At 37.8% G+C, this 17,787-nt stretch overlaps 1 long non-coding RNA gene across 1 annotated transcript in view; it reads right to left on the bottom strand.

Moving 5' to 3' along the window:
- The window catches only part of LOC141502283 (uncharacterized), a 90,433-nt gene extending 72,866 nt beyond the window's left edge, over positions 1-17,567 (bottom strand). Inside the window, exon 1 of the long non-coding RNA XR_012472484.1 lies at positions 17,495-17,567. This is a non-coding gene — a long non-coding RNA (uncharacterized LOC141502283). The remainder of the gene's footprint in view (positions 1-17,494) is intronic.
- Between the last annotated feature and the right edge of the window lie 220 nt (positions 17,568-17,787).

Raw genomic sequence — 17,787 nt, 5'->3', positions numbered from 1 at the left:
AAATTGGGACAAAAGGTAATAAGAACCATATAGTTTTTTTCTTTAATGAAATGTTTTATTTTTATTTTCAGTTTCAAATTCTTTCCTTCCTTCTGCCCTTTGCCCCACTTATTGAAAAATCAAGCAATAGAATAGATAATATACATAAAGAATCATGTGGTTCTTACTAAATATGAGAGTCTTATCTAACAACACAGTTGATATATTACTGGAAAATTGAATTATATTGAGATTGACATTCTTACTGTAAATAAAATTAAAGATATAAGATCATGGTAAGTAGAAGAATGGTTCTGGTGTCTTCTTTAGAGTGGTCAATAAAGAATTTAAAAGAATTGATTTCATTCTGCAGTCAAAGGCTAAAAACAAAATAATACATGACTTCTTGGAGTGATTGCTCATCTTGCCTTGTAAAGCTCAGGATAAGTATGAACCAAAAGAACTGAAATTGTAAAGATAATTATAGCTTAAAGGCCAACATCTGTTGTGAAGACTGAACTCAAGGGGAGACTTGATATAGATTTTTACAGACATTCCAGAACAAAAAATATATGTATATAAACTGATATCTAGTGACAGCACAAATATACAAAATGTACAAAATAAAGAGAAAGACAAGTGCTGTGTGATCATATAATGCTAAACCAGGGGGCCAAAAATGATGAAAGACAAGACTAATCCCTCTATATATGTGCCTCACTATCCCAATAGTTTAGAAATCGTGGCTCAAGATTGAGAAATGAATGAGGTCTAAGACTATTCAGACATGTGCCAGTCAAGGGAAACAATAAATTAAGATACAATCCATTTGCAAAATAGTATGGTGGCAGAAGATTAAAAGAACCTTCAGGAAACTTAGTCTGATATGAAATTAAGCCAGATCACCTCAAAAGTTTAAAGAAGTGAAACAGAAGGAAGAAAACAAATAGTTATTAAATACTTATAAAGAATTTCCAGGATTCCTACAATGACTTGTTTAGATCAATTTCATTTTTCATAATACAAAGACTGAGTAATGAAAGAAAGGAGAACTGAAAGATAGCTTGTGGGAGGTAAAGGAAAGCCTTTTCTTAGGACTGAATGAAATAGTATTAATTTTATTTATTTAAATATATTTATTTAATTTATTAAAGTGCTGGGGAAGCAAATAGCTTTTTCCCCTCTTTTTTAAGAAAAAGATTTCTTACATCTTTTGTTTTCCACATCACCTGAAATCTGTCCCTCTTCCCCCCCACCCCAGACAACTATGTCATATAAAAATATCAATATGTTTCTTCTTATTAGAGTTCAATTACTACAGCATTATAAGTGGAAAGAACAGTAACCACAAAGCAAGTGAAAATGAGCGTTACAAAATAGTATTGAACAAGCTTGATCCTAAAGAAGCAATGGAAGAAACATCCTTCTACTCCTGTGTGTGGAGTTAGGGACTCCATTAGTATATAGCATTGCATATAATATCAAGGTTTTTTATATATTGATAAATTTTGCTGAATTTTATTTTTTTCTTGAAATAATTGATTTCCTTCATTATTCTCTATTTTATTTTATATATTTAAAAACATTACTCTGAGAAAGGGTCCATGGATTTTGCCAAACTAGCAAAGAGGTCCACAACAATAACAAACTACAAAACAACAAAAAGTTAAGAACCTAAATGATCAAAGAATATAAATAGACTGTTTTCCAATGAAGAAATCAAAATAATTTATAGTCATATGAAAAAGTGCTATAAATCATTGTTGATTAGAGAAATGTAAATTAAAACAATTTTACACAGATTAGCTAAAATGATTCAAGGGGAAAGATGAAAATGTTGGAGGACATGTGGTAAAATTGTGAACTGATTCAACTATTTTGGAGAGCAATCTGGAATTATGTCCAAAGAGTTACTAAACCCACTACTAGGTCTATTTCCAAAGATGATTAAGGGAAAAGAACCCATAAGCTCTAAAATATTTATAGCAGCTCTCCTTGTAGTGGCAAAAAACTGGAAACTGTGGGGATGCTGATCAACTTGTGATATATGCTTATGATGGAATACTACTATTCTGTAAGAAATGATGAGTTTGACGATCTTTGAAAAAACATGGATGAACTTGCATGGAAGAATTAAGAGTGAAATGAACAGAATTGAGAGAATGTTGTACACAGTAACAACATTGTTGCTGTAGGAAAAATGTTGAACAAATAAGTCATTTTGATTATTATAAATACTAAAAGTAACTACAAAGGACATGTGAAAGAAGGTGCTAATCTGCATCCAAAAGAAGAACTGATAACTAGAAGTATGTAAAGAATGATTTTAGACACACATATATGGATATGGATATGGATATGGATATGGATATGGATATGATATGATACGGATGTGGGTGTATATGTGTATGTATATGTATGTGTATGCATATATATGTGTATATGTATATACATATATGTGTGTATATATATATATATATATATATATATATATATATATATTTGTGCCTAATGGTAGCTATCTTGGGGAGGAGTAAAAAGAAATTTATATGAGAGTTTTATTATAAATTTAACAGGAATAGCAAGTGTTACATAATAATTGCATTTTATATGCAATCATCTTTTTTAAAAATTATACTACATAATAGAAATTCTTGTTTTAGTCCATAATTGAAAATAAAATAAATAAAAATCTTAAAAATAAAATAAAAAGAACCTCTGCTATAAAAGAACTTTTTTTAACCATTTAATAATCTTTCTGAAACAGAAAAAAGGGTATAAGATGAAGAATCCATAAAAACAAATTTTACTTAGCCTAAGAAGTTCCCTTAAAAGGGAAGAACAGAAGATACTGTCAACCATTGATCAAACAGTCATCAAAATTAGTTTCAAAAATAAATAAAAATTCCTCTGCTTATCTTAGTGAAATATCGATTCTGCTAGGTGGTGCAGTGGATAGAGCACCAGCCTGGAGTCAGGAGGGTCCAGTTCAAATCTGACCTCAGACACTCTATGCTTATTAGTTGTATGACCTCAGGTAAATCACTTAACCCTGATAAATTCCCATCCAGGGCCATCTTCAGTGGTTCTTCCTGATTCCTATCTGGCCACTGGACCCAGATGGCTCTGCAGGAAAAAGTGAGGCTGGTGACTTAGCACAGCCCCTTGTCATGGCATCATATCCCTGATGTCACGGTCTTCTTCGAGAATGAAGGACAAACATCACTAATTCCAAGTAGTCATTGCTGCAAGGCAAGCCACAACTGATCCCTTGCATCTGAAACATCCAGAAAATATGTTCTATCAATGAAGCTGGCAAGCTAGTCAAAACTTGACATTCCTGTAATAGAAATAATGGGAGCTTAAAGTGAGCCAAACTTCACCTCTAAATGCACCCTTGTGAAAGAAGCCTCGGGGTACAAATTATTCCCATACAAAACCCAATCATTTAAGATCTAAGGAAAGGCTAATTCTGAATCTTGAAGTAAATCACCACAAATGAGGTGAACTTCCTAGATGATCTATGCTGAGACCAATTCAACACAACATAATGTTTCGTATATAGGGTAGAGTCCTAGGCTTGGAGTCAGGAAGCCCTGGGTTCAAATGGTACCTCAGGAATTTACTAGTTGCATGTCTCTGGGCAAGTCTCTTTAACTTCTGTCTGCCTCAGTTTCTTTATCGGTGAAATGAGTGTACTAACAGTAACTAGGGAAGTTAGCTGGCAAAGAGGATAGAATGCTGAGCCTGAAGTCAAGAAGATTCAACTTCCTGACTTCAAATCTGGCCTCAGCTATTTACTACCTGGGCAAGTCACTTTATTCAATTTCTTAATCTGCAAAATGCCTGGGGAAGGAAATTACAAAGCACCCCAGTCACAAAGAGCCAGATACAACTGAAAAAAAAAGACTGAACATAAAATAGCAACTACATCCCATGGTTTTGTGAGGTTACCAGGTTGTCCCTTCCTGTACTGACAACTCTTATATTTAATCCCTCAAATTCATGAAAAACCAATTCAATACTATCTTCCTCCTTTGACTCCACTGACCCTCTAGTTCTTTTGTGTGTGTGTGTGGGGGGGGGGCTTTGATAAGGAAGGTTGAGATGTGCCAAAAGAATTCAAAGGCTGAGGTTATCTTCAAGTTCAGTGAAGGCATTTATTTGGGGGATAACTCTCCCCATGAGCCATCTGGCATCTCAGAGGGAGATAGCAACTCAACTGAGAAGAATGTGAGATGAAGTAATCAGGGATAAATAGAGAAATGAGGTAATAAAGAGCATGTAGATGAGGGGCAAAGGCTTAATCCTTTCAGGTTAAGGCAGGAATTTCTTACTTTGTTGATAGAGACTTGTCTTGTGCCTTCTAGGCAAAGATTTATTGAGTCCTTCCCAGGAGCAAGGAACTTCAATGAAGTTCATTGACCTTTTCACTTGCAGTTAACACATTTTACCAAACCCTAATCCTGGATAACTCAAAATATCTGACTCCTTTGCTGATGTTTACTTGCTGATTAGAATAGGTAGGTGGTGCAGAGGATAGAGCACTGACCTTGGAATCAGGAGGTTTGGATTTCAAATCCTGATTCAAACACTTGACATTAGTTGTGTGACCTTGGGACAAGTCACTTAATCTTTATTGACTATCATCCAGATATGAATCAGGATGACATGGATTTAAACAGTTCTGGAGGAAAAAGTAATTCTGGTGATTTAGCACAGCAATCCTTCACTCAAATTAAATTCATGTGTTTGTCATGATTTCACCTCTCTGATGTCATGGTCTTCTTTGGAAATGAAGAATAAAAAAAAATCTACATCACATGGTGACTAACAAAGATATTTTTTAAAAATCCACTATAGTGACAGAATTTGACAGATCAGAGGGAAGTTACATTATCTATCCCCTGATTCTTCATTGGTTGTTAAATTGTTCAGATGAATTTATCTCTTGGTTCTGCTTATCTCAATCTGTATCAGTTAATTACAGATTTAGATTTACAGATTTAGAATTACAGACTTAATACAAACCTTTGCTGACATATACAAACTCTTCATTATACTGAAGAGGAAAACTGAAGCCCTGAAACATGGAAGAATTGTTTAAGGTCACACTAACAAAAAGTAGTAGAATCAGGACTTGAATCCAAAGACTTCTGAAGCTAAATTCATTCTTCCAACATTTTCTGAATTCTTTTTTAGTGTTTTTTACTGTATAATATTTTATTATAGTTGGATACCATAACTTTTTCAACCAATACCCAAATAATCATGTTAAATTAATAATGATGATTGTGGTCATATGTTAAGAGACTATAATGTGCTAAGCTCTAGGAAAATAAAAGGCAAAAAGCCTTTAAGGAGCTCACAATCTGTAATAATTATAACTACTATATGTGGCTTTAATGTTTGCAAAGCTCTTTACAAATATTATCTCTTTTTAACCTTGCAATAACTCTGTGAGGTGTTACTGTTTATCCTCTTTATAGAAGAGGAAACTGAGGTAAAGGTTTAGTGACTTGTCTAGGGTTGAATAGCTATTTAGTGTCTGAAGCTGAATTTGAACTCAGGTCTTTCTGATTGAAGGAGCCAGAGTTCCACCTCCTAAACCACCTAGTTGAAGCATTTTTAAAATTATTAAACATTTATCATCAGTAAAATGGGAATAATAATATTTATCTCTCAAGGTTGTGGTAAGGATCAAAAGAGATGATAATTTAAAGCGCTTAGCACGTAGTAGGCATGGCACTGCTTATTCCCTTCTGTTTCCTCACTTTCCCCTTTCATCTCCTGAGAAACTGCATATATTCACACAGGTTAGTTCTGAGTCATGCTTTTTTTTCTTAAGATAGCCAGTCCAGTTAAGGAGATATAGTTCAGTATCTAGATTTCCCTAAGGGCATAGGGCATAGCCCTGAAGTCAAGAGGACCTCAGTCACTTAACTCTTACTAGCTGTGTGACCTTGGGCAAGTCACTTAACCCTGATTGCCTCAAAATCAGGACCATCTCCAGTAGATCTGTTTCATATCCGGTCACCTGTCCTAGATGGCTCTGGAGGAGACAGTGAGGCTGGTGACTTAGCACAGCACCCTCACCCAAATCCAATTCACGGGCATGTCATGGCCTCACCTCCCTAGTCATGGTCTTTGGAAGAACGAATATCATGTATCGTACTTATTAACTATACAAAAGGCTTCGACAACAGGTGACAACTAGGTGGCCCAGTGGACAGAGCATGGCCTTGGAGTCAGGAGGACAGGAGTTGGAATCTGGCCTCAGGCTCTTGACCCTTATTTGTGTGTGACCTTGGGCCACTCACTCACCCTGATTGTCTCGCATTCAGGGCCATCTCTAGGAGTCCTGATTTCTATCTGGCCACTGGACCAGGCGGCTCTGGAGGAGACAGTGAGGCTGGTGACCCCCAAATCCAATCCATGGGCATGGCATGGCATTGCCTCCCTGATGTCATGGATTTTTTCGAACACGAAGGACCAAGCATGAATTATACAAAAGAAACTGAACTGAGCCTAGCAGGGGACAGAGAGCTGAACCTGGAGTCCGGAGGACCTGAGCTCCAATGCAGCCTGAGCAGCTGCCTCAGTTTCCTCACCTGCACCTAATCCCACAGGGTTGGGAAAACGTCATGGGACATCTAAAAAGCGCTGTGGAAGTGGAGGGATGCCCTTTTACCACAAAGAACGCTTGAAGTGACTATTTTTGGTATACGTATATCAGATATATATCGCTTCTGGGGGGTTCGCTAGGCAGTGGGGTTAAGGGCTTGCCCAAGGTCTCACAGGTGATGAGTAGGTGTCTGGGGTCGGATTTGAACTCAGGTCGCTCCTAGCTTCTGCCTTGGGCGGATGCTGAACAGATGCGCAGGGGCCAGGGTGCTGTTCCACGCGGGAGCCTCCGCCTCCCCCCTCCCTCCCCGGCCCGGCCCCGCCCCCGCCCCTCCCCCGTCCTTCTGGTGGTCTCAGCTCGGGCCGGGCCCCGGAGGGAAACAATGTAGCCCAGAGGGAAACAATGTAGCCCGGATCTCAGCTCCTTCCGGGAGGGGGAGGGGAAGCCGCCTCACTCCCGCGCTGGCGGGGCGGCGGGAGGCGGGGCCGCTCCGCCGCGCAGGCGCGCTCGGCCCCTCCCGCCCAAGCCTCTCTCCCCTCCAGTCCCCTGGTGTGTGGGGGGGCATAGGCCGTGGAGGCACCTTGCCCCGGAAGCTTTTCCCTTGTTTGACCGTAGCCACAGGAAGTAGAGACGGTCGCCTGGTACAGTTCGGTCGGAGGTGTCCTCGGGCTTCTGGGGCAGCGCACTGACCCCGGAGTCGGGAGGACCTGAGTTCAAGTGCAGCCTTAAACACTTGAGGCGTATCAGCTGTGTGACCTTGGGCAAGGCACTTAACCCTGATTGTCTCGCACCAGCTCCACTCGTCCTGACCCTGTCTGGCCACTGGACCGGATGGCCCTGGAGGAGAAAGTGAGGCTGGGGACTTAGCACAGCCCCCCCCCACTCAAACCCAATCCATGTGCTTATCAAGGCAGCACCTCCCTGACAATCATCACCACAATCATCTTTTTTGTTTGTTTTTTTACAAGGCAAAATGGGGTGAAGTGATTTTCCCAAGGCCACACAACTAGGTAATTATTCAGTGTCTGAGGCTGAACTTGAACTCAGGTCCTCCTGACTCCAGGGCTGGTGCTCAACCTAGCCGCCCCTAATTAGTGTGTTCTTGGCAAAGACGCTGCAGTAGTTTGTCATTTCCTTCTCCAGTTCAGTTTACAGATGAGGAAACTGAGGCAAGTAAGCTAAAGTGATTGGTCCAGAGTCACACAGGTAGGTCTGATGAGACTTCCTAATTCTAGGGCTAAAAGTCTATCCACTGCACTACCAAGCTGCCCTAACAATTTCTATTCAAAGATAAAAAAATAAAAGCTCAAGGAGTTTACTAGGGTGAATGATATATGCAAATGAACAAAGAGAAAAATCAAACTAGATGATATTTTTAAAAATGAGAACAGTAAAAATTAAGGAGATAGAGTCCACTCATCTAGATTTTCTAAAGATTTCCTACTTACCTATATTACCTGTGCAAAAGAAGACTGAGATTGGAATAATCAACACTGAGCATCTACCTAAAAAATAACATAGTGAGGGACTGTGGGAAAGAAGAGAAGGAACAAGCAAAAAACTCTCTTGATGTTACTTTTGCCAGATGCTTACGATTTGGTGGGGCTAGTGAGAAGATATGGCCCAGGCCCATGATTGCAAGAGTGCAAGAAGCTCCAAATGAAGAAATTCTAGTACACATTAGCAACCTTTTCTTCATTTATCTGTGGTAAGGGTTGAACCCCATGGATACAGTCACCCATTCAACAATGCTTGTTCAATTTATAGTCTTACATAGGCTAAATCATTTGCCCAAGATCAGCCAGTCTATCAATAATTGTTTATGAAATGTCTATTATGAGCTAGACACTATGATGGAGATACAAAGAAAGGAAAAATAGTCTCCATTCTCAAGGAACTTGTAGTCTCACAAACAAGAATCTTAGAGGCTGGGACCTAAGCCCAGCACTCAAAGGTCAAGTGTTCTCTGACCAAAATGTTGCTACCTCTTAATTTTATATATCAATGCCAGAAAATTTTGCCTTTCTTAGTCATTGGACATGTCAAGTTGTATGGATAATAGCCCTCACCCTCACTATCTATCTCAGGTTGGATCTTGAGAAGACCATCTAAAAATCTTTTATTTTAAGAACAACCCTTTGGAATTTTGGTTTTTTTTTATCATAAAAATATTTTATTTGTTTTCCAATTACATACAATGGTAGTTTCTACCGATAGAGGTTTTGAATTTTGCAATTTTTCTCCCTTCCCTCCCCGCTTCCCCCCCCCAACAGAAGGCAATCTGATATGGGCTTTACATTTGCATCTATGATAAACACAGATCAAAATTAAACTTATAAGAGAAGAATCAGATCCAAAAGAAAGAAAACATAAATGATAGTAAAATTACATATTACATAAGACAATTTTTAAAAATTGAACATAATAAACTTCAGTTTTCATTTAAGCTGGAGTTTTGCCTCTAACATCAGGCACCTTAGCTATGTGTTTTCCATTAGCAATCTGTCAATATACTAATTCTTGTTGTTTGTTCAGTTGATTTCTTTCAGTTAAAATTTGGGGTTTTCTTGGTAAAGATACTGGAGTGGTTTGCTATTTCCTTCTTCAGTTCATATTATAGACGAAGAAAATGAGGAAAACAGGGTTAAGGGATTTGCCTAGGATCACACTGCTAGTAAGATTCTGAGGCCAGATTTGAATTCAGAAGATGAGTTTTCCTGACTCCAAGATCAGCACTTTATCCACTGGGTCACCTAACTATTCCCATGGACTAAATTAGCTATTAGCAAAGGCATTTACTAAAATAATATAGTAAGAACAATACATTGTTTGTCACCCACCTGCATAAACCTGGTTCAAATTCTCCCCCAAACACAATTGATGTTCTTGGGAAGAATAGGTTCAAACTTAAAACACACAGCAAAAAGGGTAACTTGCAACTCCATATATCTGAGTGCTTAAAAGTTCCTTTTCTCTATAATCTTTGAGCATAAACCCCTGAGGAGAGTCTCTGGCACTCCTCCACTAATAGGGGTCATGATTCCTGAAGCTGCCTCCTAGTTGGATAGAGTTTCCTATAGATCCAGGCTCTCTGATGTTATGGTTAACAAAGTTAGATGGAGGGATGGTGGGGATTGGAAGGAGAGGAATCTTGTTTAAATATTGTAATCTAATTATGTGTGATTGAGTTGTTGCAGAGGTGTAGAAAAATTCCTCACCCCTTCTTTCTGAAGTGGATCAATCCTTTGTCCTCATCCACTTAGGAGGTCTATAGACCTATCATGGCCATCCAGATTCACCTCTTCTTGGAAGTTCCCAGTTAGTGTAGAATTCCTTATAGCTACTGCTGCTCTAGCTTTTGCTCCAATCTTGTTCTTAACTCTCAACAATGAGTGTCTGAAGTCAGTGACATCTATATGGCCCACTGAAGGCTCAGGGACAAAATGGTCTACAGCATATATCTCTGTTTCTGGTGCTGAAAGGCCCCACAGAAATCTACCTCAATTGCAAGGAAAGGAGTGGAAGGTTTCATTCCCTCCCTTTCACTTGTGCAGTCTTCATCACTTAGAAGTAAGGGATCTGTGTTTTGTATTGGGGGAGAGATAGGGAAGGAAAATAATCTTGATTTTGTGTCCTATTCCTCCAGTTTCCCAAATTAACACCACTTGGGGCAGAATAAATTTTTTTTATGTTTTTGCAAGGCAGATGGATTTAAATGGCATGCCCAAGGCCATACACCTAGGTAATTATTAAGTGTCTGAGGCTGTATTTGAACTCAGGCACTCCTGACTCCAGGCCTATCCTTTATCCACTGAGTCACCTAGCTGCCTCTGTAAAAATGAGATGGAGAAGGAAATGGCAAATTATTACAGTATTTTTGTCAAGAGACCCCCAAACAGGGTAACAGAAAGTCAGACATGACTGAAACACAGTTCAACAACAACAAAATGGTATGGATAAGTAGATTTGAGAATCATCAACATGGAGATAATAATTGAATTCTTGGGAACTGATGAGATCACCAAGTGAAATAGTATAGAGAAGGAAGAATAGAGAGCCCAGGACAGAGTCCTCAGGGACCCCCACAGTATATAGTCATGGCCTTCAAAAAATCTAACAAGGGAGAATGAGGAATGGTCAGACAGGAAAACCAAGAGATAGGAGTATCTTCAAAACTTATAGAGAAGAGAGTATGAAAGAAGAGAGGGGGTCATCAAAATTGCCAAAGGTTGCAAAGAGGTCAGAAAGAATGAGGATTGACCAAAGTCCGTTGGATTTGGTCTTTAAGAGATGGTTAGAAATTTTGAAGAGAGTAGTTAAAGTTGTATGATCAGATCAGAAACCAGACTTTTGTTTTGGCTTATGATCTGTTTCCCAAACTTCTCATTTATTTCTTCCTTTCTGCTCAGATCATCTGTAGTACAATCTGTAGCACTCTGGTTCTGTCTTCACTTACCTTCACCTAAATACTTTCCAAAATTCTTTTCTTCTCTAGTTTCTATATTATTTCACATGCAACTATCTTCTTAATATATTAATAGTACTCTACTCTTCCTGCTTTAACCAATTCTGTTTCTTTTGAATAAATTATACTCTTCCAGAGACTCCAGGCATCACTCCACTGTTTCATTGATCTGTCTCCTTACATAAGCTAACAAAATTTGTCCCATCAAGGAAGAAACTATGAAGTATTATGGAAAAGCCCTAGACATATATAGTGGTGCATGTCCCAAACCTATAAGAAGCTATGATCTTACAAAAACTTTTCAGTTTGTTTTCTTAGGGTGACTGATATTTGCATTCTTTACCTCACAGGGATGTTGTAAAGAAAATAGTATATATAGGTGAACCATTTTATTAAAGATATTGATTTCAAAGTAAGCTAGAATGATGATTATAAATGTGGAACCTATATTAGATTTTTTTCTGTTAGGAGTAGGGGGGAGAGAAGGGAAGGAGGGAAGGAGAAAAACTCAAAGCCTTGCCAAAAAATGATTGGTAAAAATTACCATTGCATGAAGTTGGAAAAACAAAAAAATGAAATATTTAAATAAAAAACAATAGCAAAGTAAGGTAGAATGATGAGCATCATTTCCCCAGTTTCTGGTTTCCCAAATAACTTTATAAAGGGATATTTTAATTGCAAATAAAAGAAATATTTATTTTGCTTTTCATGTCTTCTCTTCAGAAAAGAAATAAGCTATAAAAGACTGGGGTTGCTAGGTAATGCATTGGATAGAGTGCTGGGCTTAGCGTGAGAAGGACATCTTCCTGAGTTCAAATGTGACCTCAGCCATTCAATCCTGGGTAAGTCACTTAATTCTGTTTGCCTCAATTTCCTCATCTATAAAATGAGCTGGAGAAGGAAATGGCAAACTATTCCTTTGCCAAGAAAACACTAAATGAGGTCATAAAGAGTCACTGAACAACAACAACATAAAAGAATGTCATCTTGGTATGACTAGAAAGAGAACTGATTATGGGGTAAGAACAAGGGAATGACAGATGTATGTTAAAGTTGCACCCTAGGACCCACAAAATATTAAATGAGCTACAGGAAAGCATCCAGGTTATTGGGTAGATCTTCTATAAAGGATATGTGAAAGACCAGATACCTATTACCCAGGACAAGAATACATCACTGGCTTTGATCTGGGTCAGTTGAGGCAGTACCCTCATCACTGTGCTCAACATGTAGCAAAGTAAGACATCCTTTCCAGAAAAATTAATGAACAAATTACAGACAACTGGTCTTCTGAAGGAAGAGTTGACCAAAGCACTCCTAATGAACAGGAAAGCTCAAGGGGGAGTATGAAACTGCTCCAAAGCCATCTACAAATTCAGAAGCAATATCCACAAACAAGTCTTTTTCAAAGAGACTTTCCATTTTTATGTAGGCTGGTTACCAGGAATTGAATTCTGAGTCATAATAATGTCTGACATTTCAGTAGCACTTAAGGTTTGTGAAGCATTTTATATATTTTACTGGATGTGACTCTCTCAAGGAGCCTGGGAAGTAAATATCAGAGGCATTGTCCCCATTTTACAAGTGCCTGTGCTAGCTCCTGTTTACCCAAAGAGGAAATGTCAAAGACTGCACTAAAGTCAAGGTGACTTCTGACTCCAGGGTTAATACTTGCTGTACTGTTACCTCTCAGACATGTTGATAAAGGAATGTGACAGTTAAAATGCTCAAAAATATTTGAAACTCAATTCTCCTGCTTACTATTTAGAGGTTTCCACTATTAGTTATTTAATGATATACTTCTCCAGGACCCCTGCCCCAGGAGCCCCCAGACCCTTCCTCCCTCAGATTGGTGAGTGAATAGTAAAGAGCTCCTTCTAAATTCCAAATTTAAGGAGACCGCTTAGGGCAGTTATCGTTCTTCTCCCCTCGCCATGTTGCTACTCCTACACTCTTCCTCTGGACTTTATTTTACCAGCTCTTCAGGCAACTTTGCTTTTCTGTCTCTGTTTCTGTCTCCATATGTCAACTATATGTCTTTATGCAAGGCACTTAACTTCTGTCTCTTCAGTTTCCTCATCTGTAAAATGGAGGTACTAATAATTCCTTCCTCCCAGAGTTGTTGTGAAGATGAGGTAATATTTGTACAGTGCTTTGCAAATCTTTAAAAGACTATATAAATGCTAGCTATTGTTGTTACTATTTGTATAATCTTGGGGCAATTAACATCTCTGGGCCCCAAGTTCCTCATTTATAAAAATATCGAATTAGAAGAGATTTAACTTCTTTTTAGTTTTAAAATCTATTATCCTCTGCTAATTTTGATTGAATGAGTGATTGATAGTTAATATTATATGAAAGCATATTTAAGGGGCAGTTAGGTGGTGCACTGGAAAGAGCAAAATTTCAAATTTGACCTCAGGCACTTAGCTGTGTGACTTTGGGCAAGTCACTTAACCCTGTTGCCTTGCAAAAACCAACAAAAAAAAGTATATTTAAATAATCTCCCATTTATATTTAAAAAACAAATTAGAAATCCCCAACATTTTTTCATTTAAAAAAACTCTAATACAATATAAGCCAAATAATGGAAGTTTGATTTTGTGTGTGAGATAATTTTTCCATCAAGGCTTAGTGTCCTTTGGGTATTGCCAATTAGTTGAAGCAGCAGCTGAATGGAGATAGATACCTTTAGATCAGGGCTAAAAAAAATCATTCCATCTTGACCTGATTCAGTGATTGAATGGGTGGGCACTGGGCCTGAAAAGCAAGCCTCTCTTCTCTCCTGAAGGAAGGGGAAGTGTAGAAGTCTTATGAGTTGTGAGTGAATGAGCATAGCTTAGTAACAGAAACACTGGCCTGGGGAGTAAAAAAAAAGATATTGGGATAGTAGGACAAAGACTGTGCAAGTGGAGAAGCTGAAAAGAGCCCACCTAGAGGATCTGAGAAAGTATAAAGAGCAGCCCAGTGTTCTGGGACAGAAGAAGAGGTCTCTCTCTCTTATCTTCTACTTCTTATCCACCCTCTTATGCTCTCAAGGAAGTAATAAGTTTGATCTCTCAGTCCTCATAAGTAAATTGATTTATCTAACATGACTCGGTCCATCAGTATGGTTCTGTTCATTTCATTCTTCATTGTTCTTTGTCTTTCATTATGGAAAAAGAACATATTATCATGGAGGTGATGCATGACATGCAAGTGAACTGAATTTGAGGGCAGGGATGCTGTGCAAAGTCATCAGCCTCACTTTCTCTTTCAGAGCCATCTGGGTTCAGTAGTCAGATATGGATCCAGAGGACTAGAGATAAAACCCTGGATGCAGAGCAAGACCTTGGTCTTTTTGAGCTAATGTCTTTCACAAGTCTTGGTCTGACTGAGGCAATGCCCATTCAGAGATTAGCTATTGTTTCGTGTCTATGGGGGGAGGCAATGCGGATGTGTGAGAGAGAGAGAGGGACTGGATGGTGCAAAGAATAAGAGAGAAGGAGGAAGGGAGAGGGAAAGGAGAGGAAATATTTTATTATTGGTGGGACTTTCTTGGGAGAGTTGGGTTTCAAAATGAACAAATGAGGGTTATATTTTTATAGCTGTCCCAAATCAGAGAAGCAACATGTGAATCCAGACTAATATCTGCTTATATAAGAGTCAACAACTCTTTTTAAAGGGAGTTTTGTGGTTGAATTAGAGAGTCTTTCTGAGAAAGTACCTCAGTGCCTTCTAAGGTCATTGTTCTTTGCAAGACAAGTTTGAAAGGAAAAAAATATTCCCCAGAGGGGTGGAGCTAAAGCACCAGATTAGAAAGAAAATCCTGCCTGGAAGAAAGAACTGAGATAAAGTTGTTCACTTGGCCCTTCTCTTTAGTCAAGCATCTTTCACCCCACACACCTGCAGTAAAATAAATTTTCGATTTCTCATAATTGACAAAATTTGGAGAAGTGAAGTCTCAAAGAAATTCTAAAATTTTGGATGCCTTTCTAGTCTTGTACTCACAATGATATAATTGAATTGTTTTAAAAACTACAATCCCTTTAGCTGTGATTTGATACATTGAAGGATTTGATACATTGAAATATTGTTTAGAAATGTGATATGAATTAAGCACAAAATTTACTATTTTAAGTGAAAGCACTTGGCCAGTTAATAGAGTGCCACATCTGTGAAGACATAGAAATGAGATTATAGGAAAAAACAAACAAAACAAACCCATCTAAAAAAATACTGTCAATGTAGCATCATATGAAAGGATTTTCAGGAAACTAAAAAACAATTAGAATATAAGATCCTCTGTGGCACAATGTCAGCTATCAAATACAAGTAAACTTTTCATTTAATACATTACTGCAGAGCACATTGATTTGGATGATTTAATCAATAACTTTATAGCCAATATTGCAGGTCAAGTTATGCTTCAATTGCTATAAAATTCTCAAATTGATTTATATAAGTAACTATAATTTTGATGTGCTTCTGCTGATATACCTCTAAATAGAAAAAACTGTTCCTTTAAGTTGTATTAAATATGAAAAACATGTTCACATTTTCATTGTAGGAGAATAGGGAAGCTAAAATTTTAAAATCCTACTTTGGTATATATTCTCATATGTATATTTTCTCTGATATCTGTTTTGCTACCAACTTGGATAAATGATTTTCTTTGCTTAAACTTGCCTTAGAGGGTATAAATGATGAATTTCATTTGGGGTTTGGGGTGAGGGATGGAAATTAAATTTTACAGGGCAGGGTGATTATTCAGGGATATCCCTAGGGAAGAATCTAAGTACTGCTTTCTCTGGCATGTTTCCAAAAATGGAATGCAAGGCACATCATTCCCACCACCACTCCCCCAACACCAATAGCTCAGTCCTCCTGCCAGGCATTAGAGACCTCTTCCAATTACTTCATAATTTAGACAAAAGTTATTACTTTCTAGAATTTAGATTTCCTTCTATTATCTGGTCTTCAACTTTCTATGTAAATCAGTGTTATCTAACTCAAATAGAAAGGATCTCTGTGGGTCTCATATTGTCTTAGAAAACTACATATTAGTATTATGTTTGTTTTATGGTAAAATTATTTTTCTTGTTAAATATTCCTCAATTACATGTTAATGGGTGCCCTGGAGAGTGTCATAGGTTGCATGCCAACCACTGGCACTGTGTTTGAGACCTCTGATGAAGATAATATGTGAAACTTGGAATTGTTTTCCTTTCTACTTTAAAAGATCCATCTGGTGACAAAGATAAAAGTGTTAAGTTGGTCATAGATGAGCACATTAAAGTATTGGTGGTGAAGCTGTGAATTAGCAACAACTGTTTCGGAAAAGAACTAGAAATATATGGAAAAATCTATGTTCAAGGGGTGGCTAGGTGGCTTAGTGGATAGAGCACCAGCCCTGAAGTCAAGAGTCCCTGAGTTCAAATCCAGTCTCAGACACTTAATAATTACCTAGCTGTGTGGTCATGGGCAAGCCACTTAACCCCAATTTGCCTCCCAAAATCCTATATATATATATATATATATATATATATATATATATATATGTATATATGTTCAAACTCTGACCAGATAATCCCACTACTGAGTATGTGTGATCCAAGGATGTCAAAGACAGAGAGTTTCCTTATATATCATAATATTAATGACAGTACTTTTGTAGTAGTAAAAAAAAACCTATGTGAAGTTTGTGTCCAATTTTCTGGAAAGAGTTGAACAGATTTTGATATGAAAATGGAATGGAATGAAATATTATTGAAAGATAAAAAATTATCAAAATGAAGCATTCATAGAAACATAGGAATATTGGGAAAAACCTAGACTATGCTCAATCAGATTATTTTATTTTTTTCAAACTTTGTTTTACAAATGTATATAATAGTAGTTTCTATATTATTTTCTGTAAGGTTTTGAATTTTACAATTTTTCCCCCATCATCCTTCCCTCTCCCCATCCCCACCCAGAAGACAGTCTGATAATCTTTACCTTGTTTCCATACTTAATCAGGTATTTTAAAAGACGCAGATAGTTCTAGCTATACAGCAAGTGGAAAACAGGTTGCTCCCAACCTTGGTAGTTAATGCAAAATGTCTTTCTTGTGGCAGTTCTCTCAGAAGTCAGTTCATCTCCCCCATATAGGTAAAACCATATCAGGTGGACTAAGCATACACAGCCCTGATTACACTCTTCTGCCCCGTTTGAAAAGTTTGTTATTCTCAGCAATAGGAAGGGGTGCCTTTTGAATCCATATGTCTAATCCAGAACAATCCTTTGAGGTCAGTTTTAAGCATCATTCTTTCACTTGTTTCCTCAGTGGTACACAGGAAAAAGTCTCAAAACAAGTCAATATGAGATGATTTAGGACCTGAGGTCAATTCACTGTCACTCCTTCACCATCAGATAAGAAAACATTCCAAAGAGAAAACTCTTACCTTGATTCCCCAGGACATAAGGCCATCTAGGCAGAATTTTCAAATGTCCTTTTAAAATTTCTCTAGGGGTCCCTGTAACAAAAGGGTTGATTCTTAGATGGCTAGGTAAATTTCTAATGTATCCTTTTTCCCAAGAGCACCCTAAAATTTCCCTCCTGAATCCACTACAAGGGTGATGCAAACAGAATTGTAAGTTCCAAGACAGGTAGATAAATAGGTTCAGTTAGAAAAAATAGAAAAGTAAATCAAATACTTGAAATTTCCAGGCACAGGAAAAGTTTATTCTAAGAAGC

The sequence above is a fragment of the Macrotis lagotis genome, chromosome 1 (genome assembly GCF_037893015.1).
Source record: "Macrotis lagotis isolate mMagLag1 chromosome 1, bilby.v1.9.chrom.fasta, whole genome shotgun sequence".
Classification (NCBI taxonomy): domain Eukaryota; kingdom Metazoa; phylum Chordata; class Mammalia; order Peramelemorphia; family Peramelidae; genus Macrotis; species Macrotis lagotis.
The sequence above is the reverse complement of the archived record's forward strand: the minus strand, read 5'-3'. Positions and strand labels throughout refer to the sequence as shown.